This window comes from Tamandua tetradactyla, chromosome 6 (assembly GCF_023851605.1).
Source record: "Tamandua tetradactyla isolate mTamTet1 chromosome 6, mTamTet1.pri, whole genome shotgun sequence".
Classification (NCBI taxonomy): Eukaryota; Metazoa; Chordata; class Mammalia; order Pilosa; family Myrmecophagidae; genus Tamandua; species Tamandua tetradactyla.
In genome coordinates, this window is record NC_135332.1 from 47,196,373 (window position 1) to 47,222,811 (window position 26,439).

Consider the following 26,439-nt stretch of genomic DNA (forward strand, 5'->3'; position numbering starts at 1 on the left):
TGTTTTCAGCCTGTGTTCCTGTGGGGATTCCTCACTTTACTTCCCTGGGGCTGGTTTTCTTCTCTTGGCTTCCCTTGGCTCTCTCCAGGTTCTGGCTTGCTTAGCATCTTATGGCAACATTTGCTGGGCTCCAAGCATCTCCAAACATCCATATCTCTGCTCTCTCTGTCTGCTCTGAAGTTTCTGTCTGTTCTGTAGCTCCTTCCTCTCTCAAAAATGTCTCCTATTTTAAAGGGTTCTAGTATATGAATCAAGACCCACCTCGAATCAGTTGGAGTCACATCTCCATCTAATCAAAAGGTCACATCCACAATTGGGCACGTTACATCTCTGTGGAGATAATCTAATCAAAATTTCCAACCTACAGTATTGAATCAGGATTAAAAGAAACACCTGCTCCCACAAGATAGAATCAAGATTAAAACATGGCTTTCCTGGGGCACATAATACTTTCAAACTGGCACAGAAGTCATCTGGTGCTGGACTCTTCTGTTTTGGGAGTTTTTTGATGACTGTTTCACTGTCTTGTGATTGGTTTGTTGAGGTCATCTATTTTGTCTCAAGTCAGTATTGGTTGTTCATGCCTTTCTAAGAAGTTGTCCCTTACATCTATGTTGTCTGGCTTATTAGCATATAGTTGTTCATAATATTCTCTCATCACCTCCTTTATTTCTGCAGGGACAGTGGTTATGTCCCCTCCTCTATTTCTGATTTTATTTATTTGTATCTTCTCCCTCTTTTTTTGTCAGCCTAGCTAAGGGTCCACAGCTTTTATTGATTTTCTCAATGAACCAACTTCTGATTTTCTCTATTTTCATATTCTCAAATTCATTTATTTCTGCTCTAATCTTTATTATTTCTTCTCTTTTGTTTGCTTTGGGGTGAGTTTGTTGTTCTTTCTCTAGTTCCTCCAGGTAAGCAGTTAATTCCTCGATGTTTTCTTTCTTCTTTTAAATACAGGTGTTTAGGGCAATAAATTTCCCTCCCAGCACTGCCTTTGCTGCATCCCATAAGTTTTGATATGTTGTTGTATCCTCATTTTCATTTGCCTCACGATATTTACTGATTTCTCTTGTAATTTCTTCCTTGACTCACTGGTTGTTTAAGAGTGCGTTGTTTAGCCTTCATAAATTTGTGGATATTCCAGGCTTCTGCCTGTTACTGATTTCCAACCTCATTCCAATATTATCTGAGAAAATGATTTGTATAATTTCAATATTCTTACATTTATTGAGACTGCTTTGTGCCCCAACATGTGGTCTATCCTGAGAATGATCCAAGAGCACTTGAGAAAAATGTTTATCTTGTTGTTAGGTTCAATGTTATGTAAATGTTTATTAAGTCTAGTTCACTTATCATATTGTTTAAGACCTCTGTTTCCTTATTGATCTTCTGCCCATCATTATTCTACCCATTGATGACAGTGGTGTATTGAAGTCTCTAACTACTATTGTAGCAGTGTCTACTTCTACCTTCAGTGTTTGCCTCATGTATTTTGGGACATTCTGACTTGATGCATAGCTACTTATGATTGTTATGTCTTACTGACGAATTGTTCCTTTTATTAATATATAGTGTCCTTCTTTATTTCTTTTGTTTTACATTTGAAGTCTAATTTGTCTGATATTAGTATAGCTACTCCTGCTCCTTTTTAGGTGTTTGCATGAAATATCTTCTTGCGACCTTTCACTTTCAACCTGTTTTTGTCCTTGGTCTTAAGTTAGTCTGTTGTAGATGGCACATAGATGGATCTGGTGTTTTAATCTATTCTGCCAATCTACATCATTTGATTGGGGAATTTAATCCATTAGCATTAAATCATATTACTATAAAGGCTGTACTTTCTTCAATCTTTTTTTTTTTGGATTTTATTTGTTGTACCTTATTTTTTATTCTCTCCTTTAACTCTATTAGTTACGTTCCCTCCTAATCTTCATTTTTACACTGTTCTCCACACCTCTCTCTCCTGTATTTTCCTATTTGCCTGTAGTGTTCCCTTTAGTTTTACTTACAGAGCATGTCTCTTGTTCATGAACTCTCTCAGTGTCTGTTTATCTGTAAATATTTTAAATTCTCCCTCAGTTTTGAAGGACAGGTTTGCGGGATATAGAATTCTTGGTTGGTAGTTTTTCTCTTACACGTTCTTAAACACACCATCCCACTGCCTTCTCGCCTCCATAGTTTCTGCTGAGAGAGCTGCCGTTGATCTTATCAAGCTTCCCTTGCATGTGAGGGCTCGCTTTCTTCTTGCTGCTTTCAGAATTCTTTTTGTCTTTGACATTTGACAACCTGATTAGTAAGTTACCGTAGATCTATTTGGATCTATTATGTTTGGGGTACACCGAGCTTCTTGAACCTGTAGTTGTTATGTCTTTCATTAGAGTTGGGAAATCTTCAGTGGTTATTTCCTCCTTTATTATTTGTGCCCCTTTTCCCATCTCTTCTCCTTCTGGGACACCCACAACATACATATTCATGTGCTTCATGTTGTCATTTAGTTCCCTGAGACCCTGCTCACATTTTTCCATTCTTTTTCTATCTGTTCTTTTGTGTGTAGAATTTCGGATATCCTGTCTTCTACCTCTTCAAATCTGCTGTTTTATGTCTGTTTTTTTTTTCATCTCTTGTATTGTGTCTCTCATTCCCATAAATTCTGCCATTTTTTTTTGTCAAGCTTTCGAGTTCTCCTTTATGGAACCCTGTATCTTCTTTATATCCTTCATGTCTTTTTTCCCCCCACATTTTCCTTCAACTCGTTGGATGATTTAGGTTTGTTTTAAAAATCATTAATTATTTGTTTCAATTCCTATATCTCACTTGAGGTATTAGTTTATTCCTTTGTTTGGGCTGTATCTTCATTGTAACTTTTTGCTGGCATTGAGGCATCTGATTTTATTTCTTAATTTATTCTAGAGGTCGTCTTATCTCTTTTGCCTGGGGTTTCCTGTTGCTTGGATTTGTTCCCTACCTGTTCCATCTACCTCACTGGCCAGCTGTCAGATTGGCTCGGCCCCCCAGTCTCTCCCCAAATCCAGGCACCTACAGCAGCCTGCCTCAGCCATAGGGTAAGTACAGGAACCAGAGTAGGGTCTCTGTGGGCAAAACAAATCTGCTGTCTCCCAGTGGTGCTGTTTTTCACTGTCTATAAGACCTGGGTTTGATTTTAGGCACTGTTTTAGCAGTGGTATCATCCATGTTTCTCAGCCAAAACGGGGTGGGGGGAGGTTCCCTTGCAGGAGGTCTACACTCGCTCCAGTCTGGCCTGAAATTATTTTCTGGGTAGCCTCTGAAAAAGCCCTTTAATTCCCCTGCAGTTTCTGTTCTGCCCAGCAGATGGCGCTGCTCGACCACGAACCATCCGCAGAGCTGCGCCGTCGGAGCACAGGCTGTACCTGACCAGGTCGGGCTGAGACCGCAGGTTCGGGTTTCCTCTCTTTGACGGCCCAAATCTGGCTCCAGATTGGTCTGTGTCCCCGACTTTATTTGTGGCAGTGTACACCCCAGTTGTCCCAGTCTTCAGCCTTCCCCCAGGCAGGATCAGGGCTCCTGGGCTGTTTCCCACAGGGGCTGGGGGAGGACTTTCAGACCCAGGCTGGAAGCACAGCTTCTGCCCCCGTTTTCTCAGACTCTGTCTCTCACGGACCTGGGCCTTGAAATGCTCTCCCCGGGCCTCAGTTCTCCCAAAGGTGAGGGTCTTTCCCGCTGCTATGAGAGCATATGGATTGGGTCCCCGCTGGGAGGGGTCCCCGGTGCCGTTTCTCTGCCTGTCCTGCGCTGTGTGAGAGACAGTTGGGGGGGGGGGCCCGCTGACCCCGGGCAGAAATTTCCTACCTGATATTCTTCTACTTCTTCAATCTGAGCCTTGTAGGGTCCCTCTGCAGCCCATATCCTCCTCCAGATTTCTGAACAATTGAGAATTATTCTTTTTATTTGCTGACTCTCTCTGAGGAGAGACTTTGAGGAGCTGTTTGCGTCGCCATATTGATGACGTCACCGGGGTGTAGTTTAAATTGCACGTTCTTGTTGCCGCATGGCCTTCCTTTGTGTGGTTATGTCACTATCTATTTACTCATTCTGTCATTGATGAGTATTTGGGTAGTTTCCAAGCTTGAACTATTATAAATGCTGCTGTGAATGTTCTAGAACATATCTTTTGGTGAACGTATGCGTGCAATTCTGGTAGGTGTGTTCCTGAGAGTGGGATTTCTGGGTTGTAGCTCATGCGTGTTTGGCTTTAATGGGTACTTCGAATAGTTTTCCAAAGTGGCTGTGCCAATTTACAATCCTCCCAGTAGAAGATAAGAGTTCTAATTACACCAGTGTTTTCTGTAGTTTTAATTGCCCATTCTAGTGGGAACCATATTGCTTTGAGGTTTTAGTTTCCATTTCCATGATGACTTATGAGGCGGAACACATTTTTGTACGTTTATTGGTCATTTGTGTATCCCCTTTAGTAAGCTATCTTTTCATGTCTTTTGCCTTCATTTTTTTGGCCTTCTTTCCTTCCTTCTCTCTTCTCCCTCCCGTCCTTTCTTTCTTTCTCCCTCCCTTCCTCTCATCCTACCTGCCTCCCTCCCTCCTTCCTTTTCTTTCTCTTACAGATTTGTAGATCTTCATACACTTGGGATTTGTCTTCATTGTCAGATATACATCTTGCAAATGTCTCTAACTCTTTGAATTGCCTGTTCACTTTTTTAATAGCATCTTTTGATAATACTATTGAAATTTTAATATAGTTAAATATATTACTTTTTTCTTTTATGGTTAGCATTTTTTTGTGACATGTTAATGAAATATTTGTTTTGTCCAAGATCACAAAGATATTTTCTTCTAAAAATGTAATGGTTTTTAGCCTTCACGTTTAGATATACAGTCTGTCTGGAATTGATTTTTGTACGGTGTGAGGCAGGGGTAAAAATGCATTTTTCTATATGGATGTCCAGTTGACTCAGCATCAGTTTTTGAAAAGACTATCCTTTCTCCATTACATTACAGTGTCTCCTCTATCATAAATCAGACTGTTCTGTGAGTCTGTTTGTGGCCTCTTTATTTTGTTCCATTCATCAGTTGTCTATCCTTGTACAGGTACCATGATGCCTTACTAACTGAAACTGTAAAATGTCTTATTATCTGGTAATATAAGCCCTCACTTTAGTCTAGTTCTTCTCCAAGGTAGCCTTGGCTATTCTTGGCTCTTTCCATCTTCATATAATTTTTATTATCTGGTTATCAATTCCCACAAAAATCTGTTGGGATTTTGATTGGTATGCAGTTGTTTGCTTTTGATTATTTGCTCTTGATTGTTTGCTCTTCCGAATGAACTTTAGTTAAGATTAAAGAAAATCCCTTTGGTGTTTTGATTTGAATATTATTAATCCCATAATTTAATTTGTGGTATGTTGAATTTTTTTTGATTATTTCATGACTGTGAATATTTGTTTCTTCACCAGACTTCAGCAACTCTTAGAGAAGGTGTCTGTTGCATAATGATTTTGTTTTGCATAATTTTATGCTGACTTATAGACAAATAGCATTTAATATGTGTTTCTTGAATAGATCTCATAAAGTTATATAAAATGACCTTTCAGATGCTCTTCACAAGTATTCTGGGCTGGATACTCCATATCTTCTGATTCCACTCATTTGCTTATTCATTTAAATATTCATTCATTCATTCATTCATTTACGTACCCAAGCAACTAGCATAGCCTGGCCATACCAGTGAATTCTAATCTTAAATGGGTATTGACTTACATGATGCATTGTGCCATGTACTATGTTCTTAGGCACCTTCCTTTTTCCTAGGGAACTTTCAGTCCATTTGGGGCAATAAATGCTAAACCAGCTATTTAAAATGTCATCTCTTTAGTGCTAGAGCTTTAGAACTTGGGAGTAACTAGCTGAAAAACCACTAATGGGAAGATAATGAATCCTAGTGAAGTTGACATTTGAACTGGGTCTTGAAGTATGAATAGGAGTTTTCTAGGTGGTAGATCTCAGGAGAAGGGGAGGTGGGTATGAAGCATTCTGGGTGAGAGGAAAAATGACATGAAAGCATGGAAATTCATCCTGTATCTGAGAAGTGTGAGTGGTCTAGTATGTTTGAGGAATAGAGTGAGAGGCAAGTGAAGCTGGATGTGTAGATGACAGTCTTGACTGTGAAGTGCTTTTCATTATGTGCCAAGGGGTTTTCTGGTAACTATTTAAGATGTTTAGTGTAGGAGAGTGTCACGATCGAGTTTGTACTTGAAAACTGTTACTCCAGTAGCACTGAGGAAGGTGGACTGTTTGTAGAGGCAGTTAGGAGGCTACTATAAAAGTCTGGAAAGGGGGATCGTGGCTGTGAGTTATTCCAGAGGTAAAATCAGTGTGCCTTGGTGATTGACTGGGTATGTGTCTGGGTCTAGGTTATAGGGATGTTACTGTTCTGATCTCCAAATTGTCCACTGAGGACCATTGGGTTGAATAGAGCTGCAATTCTGGTAACATTCCCGGATGTACGTCTGATTGGCAGCTGTGTGAAAAGGTTCAGCAAAATGCTGTTTTCTTCTCTTACTCAGAGTAACCACATTTTTGCCACGTGATTTAATTTCACAGGACAGATTTGTAGGCGCTTTTGTCCCTATCCATTGTATGTTCACTGCTGCTCTCCTGGGAAGAGAGAAGACAGGTTATTTTAGAAATACAAACTCAACCCCAAAACATTTCCTCCCTGCTGCTCTGAAATTAGATTAGTTTGTCAGATCAGATGGGAAAGGAATCTTAAATCATTTAGTACAAGCTGTTCGTTTTGTAGATGAGGACGCTAAGGCCAGGAGAGGGAAGTGATTTGTTAGCCAGCAAGTGCCATCGCTGGGTCTCTCTGGAAATAGGGGGAGGCAGTAGGTCGGCCTGGTTAAAATGAAGGCATCAGAGCTGAGCAGTGGTGCTCACCAGCTGTGTGATGTGGAGAAACTTCTTTAGCTTTTTCTGAGCCTCAGTATACTCAGCTACGAAATGGAGTTGTTGTGAGAATGAAATGAAAAAACAACAATAACACACGTTCACGGTGGTGACGTGTCCGAGAGCTCAACGCAGGTCAGTGATGATGATGATGAAGATGATGTCGGAGCAACAGTGATGATGATGGTGATGAAGTAATTAAGGAGCCTGGCATCAGAACACATGGGAGAAAATGCCTGTTATTAACTATTTGACCTTGTTAAAATGATCTCATCTCTGTAGCTCGCAATTTAATTACATGTGACACAGAGCTAATGATCTCTGTATTGCACTGAGAAAATCATGTGTATATATTGAAAGTACCTAGGACAATGCCTGGCATAAAGAAGATAGCCGATTAATGTTTGCTCTTTATCCTTGAGTTCAAATCATCTCCTTCTTCAACTCCTTCTTCTCTTTCCCTTTTCCCTCTCCTCTTCCTCCTACTTCCCTAACAACATCCTTAGTTTTTATTTGAATGCAATATTATCATTATACATTGGCTTGCAATCTCGAATTTGTTGTTCCTGAAACCCCCTTGTATTCTCAGTTCCCCACACTGGGATTGGTTCTCTGGAGGGTTTGCCCATCTCTCCTGCCACTTGTAGTGACCTTGGAGACTGCCCCCAGCCATTCTACCCACCCCAGGTATTCGTTTCAGGACAAGGAAACAAGGGTCTGGGGAAACCTTCGTCCTTCTGTAAATTTGAGGCAGAATGCCTAGTCTCGTAGCAGGCTCCCTCATCCACACTTAGACAGTGTTTGGTGGTTAAAATTAATTTGTGGTTGGAAAGCTTTGGCAGTTTCCTTGCTGTGGCAATTAAAACAATATTCTCTTTTTTTTGGTTGTTTCTGGTGGGATTCCAGGAATGAGAGTGGAACAAAAATTTTCTAAATGCTTTCTTCTGAACCAGCCTCCCCTGCTTCATGTAATGGGGAGAACGGAACTAATGAGGTTCGTATTCAGGCATCTTTTAAAAGCGGCCAGCTGTAATGCAGACAGACCAGCTCGATGGCTCATTGTGGCCGAACATGACTGAAAATCAGGTCAGGGCTTGTCACATAAGGAGAATGAAAAGGTCAGTAACCAATAATGGGAATGTCCCCATTGCTGACAGAAGTTCATCATGAAACTGGCAAGTAGCAGCCCAGGGGTTTCCATCTTCCCTGTAACTGCAGCATCCCATCTGTTAGCTTTTATGCCTTAATATCCCCAACGTTGATCCCTCCAAATGCTACAGAGCACATATTTATTGTTTTAATTAAAGTGAATAGGTGTGAGGATTTCAGAGGAGAAAATTGAAGATATCCAAGGGGGTAACAAAATCAGAGATGGGAAGCCTTATATCATCAAGCATTAGAGTTAGATATCTCATTCCAGGTCCCCTTATTTATGCATGAAAAGAATGCTCGAGTTATCTCTCCAGGGAGGGAGGAAGGGAAGCTGTCCAGGAGGGTACAAATGTGCCTGAAAATTTGTTCTTTATAGAAAAGAATGAAAGTAAGGAAAGAAGAATCATTGAGGCGTATGTCTTCATTTTGTTCCTAAATATATTCCATCAGTCTCAATATGCCATTCCAATTGCATCTCGATATAGTTACAGATTTAGATAACTCTTGCCTCCTCTCCTGACCTTTATTATAACTGCAAAAATTGTGTGGGTGAGAGATAAATAATGCATGCTCTCAGCCAGGAAAAGAAGGCAGACCCAGGGAAATATTGTAGAATAGGTTAGGCAACATTTCTTTCATAGTATGTTTTTATACCTGACCCACTTCCTCCCACCTCCATCCCTACTCCCTGCCCTCTCCTACCCATCAGGTTCTCAAAACCTGGGAGAAAAGTGCTAGAGAGCATAGGTTTGGGGGTCAAACCAGCATTTAAAATATTTATAGTTATACCATATCAACATGTACTGGTAAGCAAGCCACCTGCCCTCTCTCCACCTTGGTCTTGATAATTGAGGATACTCATCTCTGCACAAGCACGCGCAGTGCCAAAATCTTTGGAAGGATTGTAAATGATGTATATAAACGAGCTTCATCAACTCCACCTGGAGGAATAGACAGAAGAAAATAGATTATTTTGGTTAGTTGAGGAGCCGGACATCACCTGGGGAGCCATGGGATAGAGGTGATGTCCCTTTTCCGTGAGTCTAGGAGTACTTTGTACCGGCAGGAAAGAGCACAGAAATATGGCCTTGGCTTTGGATCCTCCAAGCTGGCTTCTGTGGCAGCAGAGGGAATAAAAGGTCTCTAAAATCACACATGGAATGGAGGGCTTGGATTTCTTAGCATGTGCAAAAGCCAGAACCCTCTGCTTCTTGGAACGATAATAAAAACAGATGAGGGGATAGAACCAGCCTTTAGCTCATGCTAAATTCAAAGTCAAATCTGACACAAGAATAATTTGTCTGTCTTCATAAGTATTTCTTACTTGTGCCTCTATTTTGCAAAATTCTAGGGGACAGTGGCTGTTCTCTAGCTAGTGGTTTAAATAAGGACCCACTGCTTGTCCCTCCAGCCACCTGTCTTTGGATTGGGTCATGAGGTTGGAAAGGAAATGATCACAGAACAAAAAGATATGGTTCTGCTGCTTATCATCTGTGGAAGGAAGTTGAAATAGGAAAAAATAAAATGATGTTTGAGGACTGTTTGCTCATTTACACATGATCTCCAACTCCCTAATTACACACCTAATTAAGAGTTGGACAGTTAGGCAAGCAGTTTACATGTTTAATAAGGGAGTTTGGGATTAACACACAGGACAAGGAGAAGCACATCTAGTCTTTGGAAAAACATTGAAAGAAGTGTTCTTGTCATCTGCCTTTCACAGCCTAAGCCCTTTCTTCTCTGTGGGCATTTCTGCCACCCTCTGAACAGTTCCTCAGCTCTCTATGCCTTCTCACTCTGTTCCTAAAAACACCAAATGTCAGAGAAGAGAGCGCTCTCTGCAAGGGGAGAACTGAGGTTCGAGAAGGAGAGTGAGTTGCTCAAGGACATCCAGCAAAGGATGTCCAGATGTCTTCTGATGCCCAGATCATGGCCTTGCCTTGCCCACCACCATTTCTCCCTCCACCTTTGTTCCCTTTTATGTACTGCCTCAGTCATTTTCAGTGTTTCTGCCCTCTTTGCTCCCATCTTCTCCACTGTGTTCCCCACTTTTCTCCTAGACTCTACCCCCTTTGAAAATTAGTCTTCAGAGCTTTCACCCCCTACCATGCTGATAGGTCTAACACATAAGCAATGAGTCTACCTGGCTAAATAAGACCATCCCTCCATGAATGTGTTTGTTTCAGTTTACCTGGTACTGGTCCCTGCCACACACTCTTTTTTAAAATATAACATGTAGAAAAGTGATAATTTTCAAAGTATAGTTTAACAATTAGTTATAGGGCAGATTTCAAAGTGTGGTATGGGCTACAGTTCCACAAATTCAGGTATTTCCTTCTAGCTATTCTAATACACAAGAGACTAACGAGAAATATCAATCTAATGATTCACCAGTCACATTCATTTGTTAGATCCTATCTTGTCTGTCGTGACTCCTTCTAATTTGATCCTTCTCCCAATCTGCATGGATATTTGGGATAGGCCCATTATAACTTTTTCATGTTGGAAAGGGGTATCAGTAATATGGGGTAAGGGGATGGAATTAGTTGATGTTCTTGGAGAGGCTGACCCCTCTGTATTTCAGGACTTAACTGGCCTAGGAATCCATCTGGAGGTTGTAGTTTTCTGGAAAGTAATCTTAGTACATGAAACTTTTGTAGACTCTCAGATAAAGTCGTAGGTGTTCTTTAGGGTTGACAGGAATGGTTTTGGTTGGGGATTGGCAAACCTCGATAATTAGCAATATCTAGCTGAAACTAGTATAAAAGTAGCCTCCAGAATAGCCTCTCAACAATATTTGAATTGTCTTAACAACTAATACCTTATTTTGTTGCATTTCTTTTCCCCCTTTTTTAATCAGGAAGGCATTGTTAATCCCATGGTGTCAGGGCCAGGCTCATCCCTGGGAGTAATGTCCCACGTCTGAGCAATGAAAGAGGTTTTCTGGAAGTAACTATTAGGCATAACTATAGGTAGACCTAGCTTCTCTGCTATATAAATAGGCTTCACAAGAGCAAGACTCAAAGTCAAGGACTTGGCCTATTGTCTTGGGAGTCCCTAATGTTTGAGACAGTATTAGGGGTTTCCCTGGTGGTAAAGCTTAATAGTTCCTATATTTTCTCTGGTCCCTCAAGGGACTTTTCTGCCACCCACTCTTTAAAAGCAGTTGAGAGTAATGAGAGCAGATGGAGAGATGAGAAGGCCATACACCCTGTGGGCTTTCTCTCTTTGCTGCATCCACTGATGCCCAGTGTGAGTAAGCAGTGAATCAGTAAGATTCTGATCAAAGTTTAGCACAGGCAAAGGTGGGAGGTGACTTGTAGAAAAACTCTGCCTTGCAGACCCTTGCCCAAAGTTTAGCATTAGCCTCTAACACTAGCTCTGGCCCTATTCTGAGCTTCTTAAAACATGCAGAAGCCACCCCCAATGTGAAAATACAGGTTTTCATAGCAACCAGCCGGAATTACCAACACTAACCACTCCTGAACATTGATAAGATCAGTGATGAGAAATAACTTACCAGAGAGCAGAAGTGGAGTCACTTGGATGTCATAAGGAGCTAGGGATAGATCCTGAGTTCTCTTTCACCAAAAGTATTCAGGCAGAGACAGGTGCAATGGGCTAGGGATCCATGAATACATGACACTTAGGGTACCCAGTAGACCTGAGATTCTGAGAAGTCCCATTGTATCTTGCCCTGTGGAATCTACAATTTTCCTTCTGTAATAGTATGTTAAAATGGAGTTTTCCTGCTGCCTGTATTTCAAGGGAAGTGCAATAAGGATGGATATCGGATTCAAAAGGGAGTGTGGATAGACCCCCAAGTGTAGAATTTATGAAAGCACTGGCAAGGACTGGTTCCACCAAGATTGAGATCATGTACAGATTTTCAATGTAGAATGATCTAGAAAAGGGAGAAGATGTATAGGAAGGTTTTCTTTGGGGATAGTTGTGACCATGCAAATGAGTCCACACTTGTCAAGAGGGAGGGCTAGGAGTACTAACAGCTTCTTCTCACGTCTTTTGAGGGAGGTATTCAAAGGGCCCAATCTGAAGATCTCATGTATGTTCTGATCTCTGGGGACAGTGGACGGGCGCCTGCTTCATCGTGAAGTGGCCTATGGCAGCAGGGTAGTTGGGTCTTCTTTGAGAAAGGCTCATTCTCCCAAAATCTGTCCAGATGAAGGATGCATGAGTGTTTCCTTCGTCCAGAGCTGGGTCTTGCATATCCAAGAAGATTGGGCTGAATCTATTCTAAGCCTGTCTAGAAAAGCAGTGAGATGGAAGTGGCTAGGGTCTTTGTTGAGTGGCCCACCAAGGAGTAGAATGGAAAGCAGTGGTTAGAAGAGCAGAATGCATCACCCACAATATGGTAGTTGAGTGGTTGGGGAAATTTTCAGAATGACCCTGGTGGTCCTAAAAAAGTACACACAAGGGGAAGGAATTGGCTTTAAACAACTGCCAAACCAAGAGGATTCAAAACTATTAGCAAGAAGAAACTTCCTACCTGCTTCCCTTCCCTGTCAACACCCCCTCTTGCCCCTGCAACTCCAGACTCAGTTGACCAAGTGAAAGGAGAGGTGGCACTGAGAACAAAACAAGCAGACCATGTGTCCCTTCCTGAAGTATAGGGTTTCCCTGCCTTGACCTTAGCTGGGGTGGGGTGAGAAAAGGACAAGTGTTAACTGTCCATGAAGATTTGAGGTATTGATTAATATCTCAGCCTGAACACATTCAGTTTCTAAATTATAAGATAGTTTACTTAAAGATGAGCAGGAGCATCCTTATAACCACCCAAGTTTTCATCTAGGAGCAGGGAAAGATAATGTTACAAAAGAAATTTTAAAGGGATGGTGGGAGACAAAGAAAAGATAAGTTTGGTTTGGCTTATAAAGTATGAATTTTGAGCATTCCACTAACAACTCTAGCTTGTTGAATTTCCTGTGATCTTTAAAAAAGTTGTGTCTGGAAAATAATTGCTGAGTCAACTCCTGTCAGAGTGTTAGGCGTCTTCCTCTTCACGCCCCATGCCCTTACACCACCCACTGTTGGCGCATGGCTGCTTTGCAGCTTCGCCACACCCGGCGGGACCACACAGTGGCTGTGCCTGCCCTGGATGGATATGCAGAGGGAGGCGTGCTCTGGCTGATGCAGGTTTGGCAGGTAGTTGGAGACTTTTCCTTGGACCCCAGTCCTTAGTTCTGTTCCCATTTTGTTTATAAGCTTAGACTATCTGCAAGGTGTTCAGATGTGTGTGACATAGAGTTAGTTTCATTCTCCATATATTTCCAGGAATTTTTCTTCATTATTTATGTTTTGACTCATTTCCTGCTGTGGGCAACTGGGGCTTGATCCTAACGGGACCCTCTGAGGGACAGTGTGCAACATTCCTTGGAATTGACCTACGGAAGAAGCTGGGGTGTCTATTCATCAACTCCCATTCCTCACTGGTTGAGTCACTGCTGGATATCAACATGCAGATACTCCAGGCTTGTCCTAAATACAGGCTGAGCAAGCTCTTATGGTCAGATGATGCCCTCAGGCAGAGAAACAGGGAAGGCATTGGTCAGGTTTGGAACCAGTGTGCAGGAGAACTCCAGGGTAGACAGAGGGGATATCAGTAGGGCACTTAGAGCATTAGATACATCCAGATATCAATGATTTATAATCTCTAAATACTTAGGGGCACATTCCTCAGATATTTTTACTAATAGAAGTTTGGAGATCAAGAAGTCTGGAGATCAAGAAGTCTGGAGATCACGAGACACAGAACAGGAGAAAGAAAACAATCAAGAAAGTGAACTGAGAAGGACCACAGAGCTAGAAGGAGAGGCAGAGGGGAGTAGTTTCTCAGCCTCTAGGTCAAAATACATTTTCAACAGTGCAAATGCTTCAAAGAGAAAGATAGAATATGATGTAGACGTGTATGTTCAGTATGACCTCTGGGATTTCAGTGGTTATCTTTTCTTGCCTTATATCTCAGAATTGTGATAACAAGCAAATGCAATGGTTCAATACCATCTTGTTAATTTTTATTTAAGTTACTTTAAGTTGGGTGTTGTGTTAGTTTGGAGGCTGCCAGAATGTGATATACCAGAACTGGAATGACTTTTAAAAAGGGAAATTTAATATGTTACTAGTTTACAGTTCTAAGGCCATGAAAATGTCCAAACTAAGGCATCTGAGGAAAGGTACTTTAATTCAAGAAAGGTCAATGGGTCTGGAATAGCTCTGTCAGTTGGAAATTCCTGTAGCTGGCATCTGCTGGTCCCTTCTTCCTGGGCTCCATTGCTTTCAGCTTCTGTTCTTGTAAGGGCTCCTCATTTTGCTTCTCCATGGCTGGCTTTCATCTCTTGGCTTCCCTTGGCTCTCTCCAGGTTCTGGCTTGCTTAATATCTCATGGTGATGTCTGCTGGGCTCTGAGTATCTCCAAACATCCGTGTCTCTGTTCTCCAAGTTTGGGCATCTGTGTCAACTCTGCTTTGAAGTTTCTGTTGGCTCTGTCATTTCTGTCAGCTCTGACTTCCTCCAAAATGTTTCCTCTTTTAAAGGATTCCAGTAAACTAATCAAGACCCACCTGGAATGGGTAGAGTCACATCTCCCTCTAATCAAAGGACACACCCACAATTGGGAGTGCCACATCTCTGTGGAGATAATCTAATCAATCTAATACCAACCTAAGGTATTAAATCAGGATTAAAAATCATCCAATCTGATCATTACATATATATGCAAATATTAAGAGACTTGTAGGAATTGACTTACACGACCATGCTAATTGGCAAATCCAAACTTCAAAGGACAGGTCACAGGTTGGAAACTTGATGAAGAGGACATTGAATTCCCTAGGGGGACCTGCAAGTTGGGAATTCTGATGGAGAAGTTGATGAATTACCCAGGAGCAGCTGGCTGCTTGAGTAGAGATAGAAATTGTCCTATCTAACTGCTGAAGTAAGCAGCTCTTTCTTTAAAGTCCTCAGTTGATTGGATAAGGATTCTTCTCTCATTGGTGAAGGTGATCTCCTTTATTGACTGTAGATGTAATCAACAATAGATGCAATCACCTGGCTCATTATTTCAAGCTATTTCAATCTATGACATATCCTCACAGTAATAATGAGGCCAGTGCTTGCGTAACCAAACAACTGGACATTATAACTTAGTTGAATTGACAGATGGAATTAACCATCACAAAGCAGAAAGAAGAAAGAGTGAAGGAAAGTGAACAGAGCCTGAGTAACCTGAGGGACACCATCAAGCATATGGATAAATGCATTGTGTATATCGCAGAAAGAGAAAAGAGAAAGGGGCAGAAAGAATATTCAAAGAAGTAATGGCTGAAAATTTCCCAAATTTAACAAAAGACATGAATATACACATTCAAGAACATTCAATGAACTTCAAATAGGATAAACTCAAATAGAGCTACACTATGGCATATTATAATCAAACTATCAAATGCCAAATATAAAAAGAATTCTGAATGCTGCAGAAGAGAAGCAACTTGTCACATACAAGGGAACTACAAAAAGATTGAGTACCAATTTCTCATTGGAAACCCTGGAGGCTCAAAGGCAGTGAAATGATACATTTAAAGTACCGAAGGCAAAAAGTTGTCAACCAAGAATTCTACATCTGGCAAAACCATCTTTTAAACGTGAGGGAGAAATTAAGATATTCCCAGATAAACAAAAGCTGAGACTGTTCATCACCACTATAATTGGCCCTATAAGAGATGCTAAAGAAAATTCTGCAGGTTGAAAGGAAAGGACAACAGACAATAGACCAAAGCTGCATGAAGTAATAAAGATCTCTGATAAGGGTAACAAATGGGTAAATATAAATGCCATTATTGTTATGTTTTTTATATGTAACTCCACTTTTTACTTACTACAAGATTTGAAAGGCATATGCTTAATGTGTAACAATAAATCAATGGTTTTATACTCATAATTATGAACATGTAATTTGCGACAAGGACATTAAAGTGGGGTACGGAGGGGTATAGGAACATTGGCTATTGTGTTGAAGTTAAGTTGGTTTCAAAGCAAGCAAGATTATTAGGATGCTAAATTTAAGCCCCATGGTAACTACAAAGAAAATGGTGAAGAATATGCAAGTTCATAGAGTCAGAAAGTAAAATACAAGTTGCCAGGGACAGGGAGCAGGGGGAATGGGAGTTAATGTATAGTGGGTATAGGGTTTCATGTAGGAGGGTGGAAATCTAGTAATGGATGGTGGTGAGGGTACCACAACATTTTGAATATGACTAATCCTATGAATGGTACGCTTCGGAGTGGTAGAGATGGGAAAGTTTCTCCTGGATATATCTACACACAATTTTTAAAAAAAGAAGAGCAACTACAGAAACAATGACAATTAAACACAGTACGTGATCCTGGATGGGATCTAATAAGGAAGGAGAAAAAGGACATTATTGGGATATATGAAAAAACTCAGAATATAGACTGTAAGCTTTTATATCAATGTTTAAATTTCTTGAATTTGCTTAGTGTACTTAAGGTGGTTACATAAGTGAATATACTTGAGCTTTGGAAATGTACATAGCAGTCTTAAGTGTTCAAGGAGCAGGATGTAATCCAACCTAAACTCAAGTGTTCCTAAGATGGATGGATGGATGGATGGATGGATGGAAGGAAGGAAAGAATTATATTGCAAATGTGACCAGATGTTAAAATTGGTGAAGCTTGTTATCTAAGGGTATGGGGTTTGTTGGAGTTCTGTGTATGGGGTTTGGGTTATTTTTAAATTTTCCTGTAAGTTTGAAAGTATTTCAAGCTAAAAAGTTTTTGTTTTGTCTATTTTTTAAGGTAATGGAAAACTTTCTCAGAGGTTACCTGAGGAACCTACAAAACCAGCTTCTCCCCTTTTTGCTTTCTTTTAGATGTATCCTTGCCATTTCCACGGCAACTGGGCAGCTTCATGGATCTCATTGCACCACAGCTTGGGGAGTGGCGGCAGTCCATCAGGCAGGGTAAGTAAGTACAGGAGGCTGAGATGTATACATCTTCCACTTTATCCTTACCTCAGGGCCTGGCAGGGCCATACCCAAAAACAGATGCAGGAATGTAAGTATCAATTATTCCTTTTTGACCTCAAGGACCCAGATGCTGGTCCTTAGAGCCACAACTATGTGTAAAGTGACTAGATGATCTGCACTAGAGAAATCCTAGTATAGCCTTATTTGTCCTTAGGTCTCTTCTCCTCCCTGCCCATAATTCTTTTTTTCTACTTTTCTTCCTACAGCTTCTTCCCCAAGCCTCTGGCAAAGGCCAAGCTTAGTATCAGAATCAGGGGAAGTCATGCATTTCTCTTGCTGGGGGCTGGGTGATGGGAGGAGTGGGGATTATGGCATAGAGGGAAATAGCTGGTGTGCACTTAGTAGCTGTGTGACATTGAGACTCAGTTTCCTCATCAGTAAAATAGAGACAGTAATAGTCTCTAGGCTGTTAGAACTGACTAACAGAACAGTGCCTGCCACCTAGAAATCCTATGTAAGTAGGATAATTCTATATCCAGGTGTGACTAGGGTAATCCTGTTTTATGCGTATTGTCCCTGCATAAATAATAGCAATGACCTCTTTTGATTTCAGAAGTATCCGAGGTTTGAATGCTAAATTATATGGTTTCCCTGTATGTAAGTGCAGCTATTTTACTATACACAGTGATCCAGAATTTTAGAGATTTACCGGGTTGGTTGGCACAGGCTAGGAAGAGAGTCAAGCCAGAATTTGGCTCCAGGGCATCTGAAATTAACCAATTCAGGTTTGACTGCTCTTAGTTTGAGAGAAAAAGAAAACCTGTAACTGAAGTTTTTCTCTCCTCCATCATTGCCTACCTCTCTTGTGCAAGGTGCCAAGAACTAATAGGGGTACACCCTTCTGGGGGTCCCAGGAATGCACATTTGGAAAGCAGGTTTCAAAAGCCAAGCGCTGGAAGGTTGCTTTCTGCTCTGCCTTAGGAGACAGCTGGCTGAGGAGGATGACAGAGTCGCCGAGAACAGTCAGCAGTCCCATGTGTGCCTGAATAAATGATAAATGGCCACAGGTGACCACAGAGGTCTGACTTTCAACCTTGGGAGAAAGACTGGGGTCAGTCTGGGCAGAGAGTTTTCAAGGAACCCTACTGCCTTTAGGTTGCCAAAGTTAGCAGCCTGAGAGCCTTACTAGAGGTTGGTCCTTGAGCAATTTTCCTCAGTGTGTTCCTGAGATCCTTCTGTACCTCAGACCATTATCTATCATCTATATTTTCTCTATCTATCTATCATCTATCTATCATCTATCTATCTATCTATCTATCTATCTATCTATCTATCTATCTATCTATCTATCTATCTATCATCTATCTATCTATCTATCTATCTATCTATCTATCTATCTATCATTACTTTTCTATCTTTATCACTGTCATTGGGCATTGAGTGAAATCCTAAGTCCTCCACTCACTAACTTCTGCTTACTTATGTGTAACTTTGGGCAAGTTCCTTCATGTGCCTCAGTTTCCTCTCTGTAAAATGAAGATGATACTGTGTCTGCTGTTTAGGGTTGTGCTGAGGATTAAAGGCCATGTATGTTGGTTGTATCCATGTGAGGCACACAGTGAGCACAATTACAACTGCTGCAGTTGTCAGCAGATTATTTCCCTGCCATTTCTATAGAATGTTCTGACATTCTCAACTCATCCCTTTGGTTGTCTTAATATAATTCTAAATTAAAAGAAACCTCTTTGCACGTTGTTAGGAGAGGGCCCCAACCAGCGTAGGCCCAGCCAGCATTTGCGTTCAGCATTTTGTTACACAGATGGAGAAGACCAGGAAAACAAACTCTACACAGAAGGGTGTGGAGAGCCCCTATTTCTGTTTGGCCTGTTTTCATAGGAAGCAGGAAAAGGGTACAGCTTTTGGAATTAGAGAGACCATGATTTGAATTCTGAGTCTTCTTATGTGACTTGGGTAAAATGCTTAACGTCTCTGAGCTGCAGTTTTGTGATAATAAAATAAGGGAAATCCCATGGTTTTTTGGAGGGTTAATTGGTGGAAAACTCCTAGCACAATGCCTAGGAAGCAGGGGTATTCCCTAAATGCTAATTGCTTGCCCACTCATGTTATTAGAAAGTAAGCTCCCTCGGGGAAGGGGGCAGCATTTGCTCACTGTTACATCTCCCTGTGCTCAGCGTGTTGCCTCTAACTGGACAAGCAGTCAGTAAATAGTCATTGAGTGGATGCAGAATGAGTAGATGCTTCATGATTTACATGCTTCTTTATCGATAAATATATTCACTTTCAGCTTACTGCATCATGGTTAATCATGGCTAGAGATTAATGCTTTGGAGGCTTAATGATTTTTGAAAACTGTATTCAGGGTTAAATTATGAGTCAAGCCAAGACTCTAAACTGCCGGAAGCAATTTCCTCATGTTTCAACAGTTGCTCAACCTCATCCACTTTATTTATTCAAAGCAGCTCTCCCTCTGCCTGGCATTCTCTGACATCTAGAGTGTGCACATTGGGGTGGCATTGTTGCTGGATTTCCCTGGAAATAAAGCAGTGCCATAGAACAGAATTTAAGGCTGAGGTGCCTTGGGCCTTGCGTTTTCAATGTGGATTAACTAAAAGTGGGGTATGTTTGTTCTTCTCACAAGTACCTTTACATCCTAAGTGTGGGGGGTGAAATGAGGTGGCCCTTTTCTCGGGGCTCCCACAGCCTGCCTAATTTATGATCACTCTGGGAAGGGGTAGCACTTTGTGGGTTGGCAGGTTGGGGGTGGAAGTGTTAAAAATGGTCTTTGTCTGGTCGAGGTGGCTGTGATCTGCATATTCATCCTTGGTGGTCTTCTCAGGTTTTCTGGGTACCTAGGATTTCTTTGCCTCCCTCAAGGCACTCCTGATAGTGGGATATCTGGTTAACCAAATAAAATTCATCATACGTGGAGTGGTCTGTGGGTTATTTGACTTCTTCACTGGATTGTATGCTCTTAAGGGCAGTGTTTTATTTTGTTTTTTAACATACCAAAAATTGAGCAGCATCTGGTCAGATAAAACTATAATTATTTAGGAAAGAAACTTGCAGTCTTTCTCTGAGTAGGAGAACACAGACCTTCTTATAGGAGGTACCTATTTTCCTGAGAGAAAGTGTAACAGGACTCTGTGTGTGTGTGTGTGTGTGTGTTGGGCAGGTTTCTGTTCGAGGGGATGTTTACAGCCTAGCAGAGCTGTCTGTCTCCTTGTAATGCAGGGGCCTGGGAAAGAGTGAACCAATTTGCAAAAAGATCCTCTAGGTGCCCAGGGCAAAGAGGCTTAGATGGTACTTCTGATGCTGGAGATACGGGGTGAGAGAAATGAGCAGGGTGGAGAGAGGTAGCCTTCACCAGATATTTTATTAATTAAAAAAATTTTTTTAAATACCAAAAAGCACCAACTAAATGCAACCATTCTTAACTTTTGATCATTCTGTTCTACATATATAATCAGTAATTCACAATATGATCACATAGTTGCATATTCATCATCATGATCACTTCTTGGAACATTTGCATCTATTCATAAAAAGAAATAAAAAGACAACAGAAAAAAATTCATACATACCATACCCCTTACCCCTCCCTTTCATTGATCACTAACGTTTCAATCTAAATTTATTTTAACATTTGTTCCCCCTATTATTTATTTTTATTCCATATGTTTTACTCATCTGTTGATAAGGTAGATAAAAGGAGCATCAGACACAAGGTTTTCACAATCACACAGTCACATTGCTTCACCAGGTTTTACACGCTGGAGAGAAGGGGCCATGTGGACTCGTGAGGGTGTCCTTGCTGAAGCTCAGGGCGTGCGTGAGTGTGGAAGCTTCAGGACCTGGCTCCACTGACGTGGTGCATGGACTTGAGGGACAATGATAACCTTGGCTTCTAAGCATAGGTTCCCCACTGAGGCCAGGGCAAGGACCGTGGCCTGCTTCATGTCAGCTCCGCTGTCCTGGGCAAGTGTTTCTGAACCTACACCCGACCATTCTTCAACAGTGCCCTCCTATGGTGATGGGGATAATTGCACTTTGTCTTAGACTGGCTTCTAAAAGCAGAGTGGCTCCTGCCAGACTGATAAAGCCCTGAGGTTATAGAAGTCGTGGTATGGGGGACAAAAAAAATCAAGGAGGGAAATTCTAGACTTTGTGCTAATTAGGGGAAATGGCTTGAGTGATTCACTTAACAACAAAAATATGTGACTGTTACTATGCGCCAAATGGGTGAAACAGGTCATACCAGTTCCAAAACTTATATTGTGCACAACAGCTGTATATAGTTGGCCTTGAATACATGTTTATTGAACGATGATGATGAGTGGATGAGGAAATGGCATTAATGTTCATTGAAAACCCACACTCTGTAAGAAACTTCAGTGGTTATCTAATTTATTCTCCACAATCTGGTAAATATTGTTATCCTCATCTTAAAGGGTTCATATCCAATAGTAAATGGTAGAAACAGTGTTTGAACCCAGAGTTAATTCCCAAACCCATGCTGGCTCTACTCTTTTGTGTCTTTGGCCAGATGGAATGCTGCAGGGATGCCTGCAGGGATCAGGCATTGGGCTGATAAAAGGGATTATTGGGATATAACTATTGCCAATGGAGCCTGGAGCTTCTTGAAGGTGATTTAGTTGAAACAAAATCAAGAAAAGGCTTGAAAAGGTGAGGAGTTCTGTTTTCTCCTGAGAGTTACGTTCTGGTGTGAAGATGATGGCGCATATTGTCCTAGCAGACTGCTACCCGCCATACCTGTGGGTGCCGTGAGTTACTATTCCCAAGTATTAGGTGTGGGAAGGGAGAAGGGAATGAATGAGGGAAAGTGAAAAGATACAGCGATTGAGAGCCAGAAAAAAATAGATGGGGTTGGGGGAAGAAGAGGGACAAGAGAAAACATTTTGAAAAGTCTGATGCATTTAGATTATACAGCTGGAAGAAATATTAAGTACATATGGGTGATTTTTCAAGAAGTGCTGCCAAAATCACATGAGGTTAATTATTTCGACCCCCATTTCCAGCTATCACACTTGACTGAGGGCATCTGGACTGGAAATGACACCGCTGCCCTCAATTTTGGGTCTACAGCAACTAATGATCTCTCCGGAGTGTAGCTCAACTTCCTTGAGTACAACTGTAACTCCAAGCAAATCAGCTTTGCAGTAATGGCTTCAACATAATTGCTAGGCGTTTCTGGTCCATTTTGGCAAGAAACACTAGGAATGCAAACATTAAGGCTGTTTTTTTTTTTTTTTTTTCAGATAGAAATAATGGCTCGTGGTCCATCTTTGTATCAGAGAATACGTGACTGATGGAAACTTGTTGCAGAAGCGCTAGGTAAACTGAGCCCTAGGGAGAGTGGGGATTGTCTCACTCATGTTTTACCCAGGGGCCTGGTACACTGCAGTAAATCAGTGAAAATAGGAATCAAAGTGTGACTATGCGTGGAAGCTTTGTTTGTTTGAGGCCATATGTTTTTGTCTTTTAGCCTAAATAGTTTTTAGCATCTCGGATTATAAGCTTTCCACTAGCTTTTGAAGATAGAATATTCAATAAGACATGTTGCCTGCCTCCCCTCAAATAGCTCATAGTTAGTTGGTCAATTCTCCTGTTTGAGAGAAAGAAATATATAATGAGGCAATAGAACTGATTTCTAATGCCTTAAAGAAATTCTTCCACTCCTAGCTGGATTTTTTGTTTACATGAAAGACTAAAAGACCCAAAGAGCATTTTGGGGAAATAAAGCAGCATAATAGTTTGTTTTAAGTCACATTCATTAATTCAACATACAAAGATTGAACTTTTAAGAACGTGGCATAGGTGCTGTTTTGGTGCTAGGAAATTGAAGTGAATAAGGCAGCTCCAAATCTGTATCTTCCAGGAGCTCCTATTCTAATTGGGGAGGCAGACAGTATATGAGAGAAATAAGTAACTTATCTGGGATGTTACATTGACATATGCAGGGCACTGCAAGGACTTTGGATTTTACTCTGAGATAGGAATGCCAATAATTCTTTCCTATATCTGCCATTTCCCATTTAGACAAATAAGCCCCTCCAATCTTCTCCAGCCACATATAACACTACTTAGGAGGGATACTGATGTGAAGATTTCTGAGATCTGGAAATACCCATCTATTTCCTAATGCTCGAAATTCCATCAAAACCATGAACAAATGAACTAGCCTCCATGCACCTCAGATGCCTCACCTGCCAGCCAAGAATACAACACCTGTAGGGCTGTTGTATTTCACAATGAAATGGATATGAAAATACTTGAAGCCCAATGAGCACTGGCTATTTCTTTTGAAAGCAAAGTAAGATTCTTATGAGGTAACAGGCTTTTCCTGAGCTTACAAGTAGACATAAGGTTTAAAGTGCAGATTCTTGTACTACGAAGGTTCCTCGAAGGGACAGCTCAGGGTCACAGCAGGCTTGTGGTAGGAAGGACCTCTGTGCAATGCTCAGTGAGGCCTAAGTGACCATGTTAGAGGGTTCCCCACCCTTCTTAGGGGAAATACCCCTGGAACCTGTTGTGAGAGTCCTCTTCTTGTCCAGTGGGACCTGGGTGGACCTTGGCTTGTAGATATGTAAATAGCACCGCTTGTCTGCTGTGTGATGCCAAGTCTCACTTATACCGTAATTTATAAGGGTAAACTTCCAGTGGGTGGGTGGCATGGGGACCAAAGAAAGATCACAGGTCCACAGGGGTAGTTCCCTGTTGGCCTGGGTATTTTGGACAATAGTAGTAGTGATAATAGGATAATAATGGCAGCTTACAGTTACAGAATGTTTTTTAAATATTTGTTAGTGTTTCACACATTTTAACTCATTAGATTCTCCCACCTGCCCTAGGAGGCAGGTACTTTTACTATCCCCATTTTAGAGACAAGCAAACCAAGGCTTAGACCAGTGAAATAGCATGTTCCAAGTAACAGAGCTAGAGTGTGATGCATCTAGGAGCTAAACTCACAACTGCCTGACACCAGTACCTGAATGAGCCATAAATCATAGTGCTCCACTGCCTCTAAGGCACATGGGCAGGGGCATGATTCAAGCATACTGGACTCTCACCGGATGTCATTTCCGTACTAATAGCATGACCATCAGCGATCTGTTTAACTTCTTTGAGGCTTAGACTCCTCCTCTGTAAAACGGGCGGAACAACCTTGCAGGACTAAATGCGATGTTGGCTCCCCATACATGTGGATTCCTTTCTCTGTGTGAAGATCTAATCTGTAAGAGCTGAGTAGGATATTTTGGTGTCAGTAGTCATTCAGTCCATGGACCCACTTGAGGCATAAATATGTATGTGGTTATTCTACACACACTTTAGAATTGGGATTGCCCATCAAAGCATTTGTGCATTGGCTGTTTGAATCAATGATTTCAAGCTCGATTGGATTATAACTTCTCCTTCTGGGACCACATGTATTGTTACTTTAAGTAAGTCTGTGACTGTTTTGGTTTCAGGTGGCAGCCTCGAAATGTTTTCCCAGCGAAGTTAATTTAATGTACCTAACACTCTCCATGTACTTTCCCTGTCTCTCACACAGTCAGGCTTGTAATTTCGTGTGCTCCCCCTTGATCTGTTTTTTATACCATCACATAATAATTGATTCCCTAAATATGCCCCTGATCCTGGATTTGCCTTTATTTTTTGTTAAGTCTGTTTTCTGCCTCCTGTAGTTTAATCAGTATTTACTTAACTCTTGGAGCAGTGGAGTTTCAAGCATGTAGAATTTCAAGATGTGGGTCCAAGCCCAGCCTCTGGTGGCTTCCCTGTACTGTGGCTTGGGACAGTCCATTCCTGCTCATCCAGGCCTCAATGTGCTCATTTATAAAACAGGAGTGAGCCTACACTAAAGGATTCCTGTAAAGTACAAGGTACAAGGGCTGTTGGAAGGTCTGGCTCATGTGAGGCCAGGAAGTGAAGTGCAGTACACTGGAAAGGATTGCCAGAGGAGTTATCTTTGTTTGGGTTTATCGAGCATTGCCTGGTCCTCAGCAGAGATGGGCAATGCATGGAATACAGGTGATCGTGTGGGTTCCTGAAGCAGAGCAGCCTGCTCCCTGCTCTTCCTGTGTTTATGACCTTGGACACATGATCTAACCTCTCTGGACCTCCGTGTAAAGAGTATGTAGCTATAAAGTGAAGATGATAATAGTACCTGCCTCACTGACCAATGTTAGAATTCACTCAGTAGTCTGTAACAGGAGATGGTTTGCCCCTCAGGGAACATCTGGTAGTGTCTGGAGACATTTTTGGTTGTCACGTTGTGGGTGAGTGGGGTGGGGTGCTCTCGGCAACGAGTGGGCAGAGGTCATGGATGCTGCTAAGCATCTAACAATGCAAGGATATCCTCCCCCCACCCCAACAAATTGCTATCCAGGTCAAAATATCAACAGTGTTCAGGTAATTAATGCAAAAAATTCACACAAATTTTTGGCACAGTGCTTAGCACATAGTAAGTTTCTACATTGAGTATATAAAACTGGTTGTGTTTGGAGAGAGTGATAGAATGCCTTATTGTCAGCCATAGCCCTGGAATTGAAACCTTGAAGCTAGTTCTACTCTCAGGCTCCTCTTGGTACCCTGCACACACCCCAGCCCCACAACAGATCAATTTCCTTGTGCCAAGTGTATATATATATATATATCAGTCTTGCTCATCCACTTGCAAACTCCTTGGATGAAGGTACTGCCTGATTCATCCTTGAGTCTCTATTGATGTGTTGTAAGTACTGTGACTTTACACTCAGAACATGCTCAATTAGGGTAAAAAAATGTCTGCCTTAGAGATGGTTGGCAGTTTGGTTTCAGAGTTTGGTTGGGAGGTATTGTGGAGTTATGGAGATGAAGGAACCATTTGTTCAGGAAAGAGTGTGGGACTCTTGTAGGAAGGCACGGATGAGTGACTGGGTTTAGTTAGTTCAGATTCCTAAGAACAACTGGCCCTGGTTGGAGATGCTCTTTACTTTCTAACCCACACAGATGAATACGGTTATAATTAAGCAGCAGAAATCTCCAGGTCTCCAGCCTAAGAGTAGCTGTTCACAGAAGCATTGAGGGTTAGGCCTGCAATGGACCACAGGAATCATCTGGCTCCTATTTTGCCAGAGGAGGAACCAGAAGTCCAGGAAAATTCTGGTAGAAGCTGGACCAGAGCCCTTGTTTCCTGACACCTTCCTATCCAGGGATCTCTTTGGACTGTGCACAATGACCTTGCTCTGCCCATCCCCCAGGAGGCTCTGGAGACAATAAGAAGACTACCCTATCCTGTTGGTGTCCTCTCATATTGCTTTAA

At 41.6% G+C, this 26,439-nt stretch overlaps 1 long non-coding RNA gene across 1 annotated transcript; it reads left to right on the forward strand.

Moving 5' to 3' along the window:
* Positions 1–4,106: 4,106 nt before the first annotated feature.
* LOC143687834 (uncharacterized) lies at positions 4,107–22,484 on the forward strand. Its single transcript, XR_013177696.1, has 4 exons — positions 4,107–4,179; positions 17,001–17,090; positions 21,661–21,800; positions 22,394–22,484. It is a non-coding gene; the product is annotated as an uncharacterized LOC143687834 (long non-coding RNA).
* Positions 22,485–26,439: the final 3,955 nt, after the last annotated feature.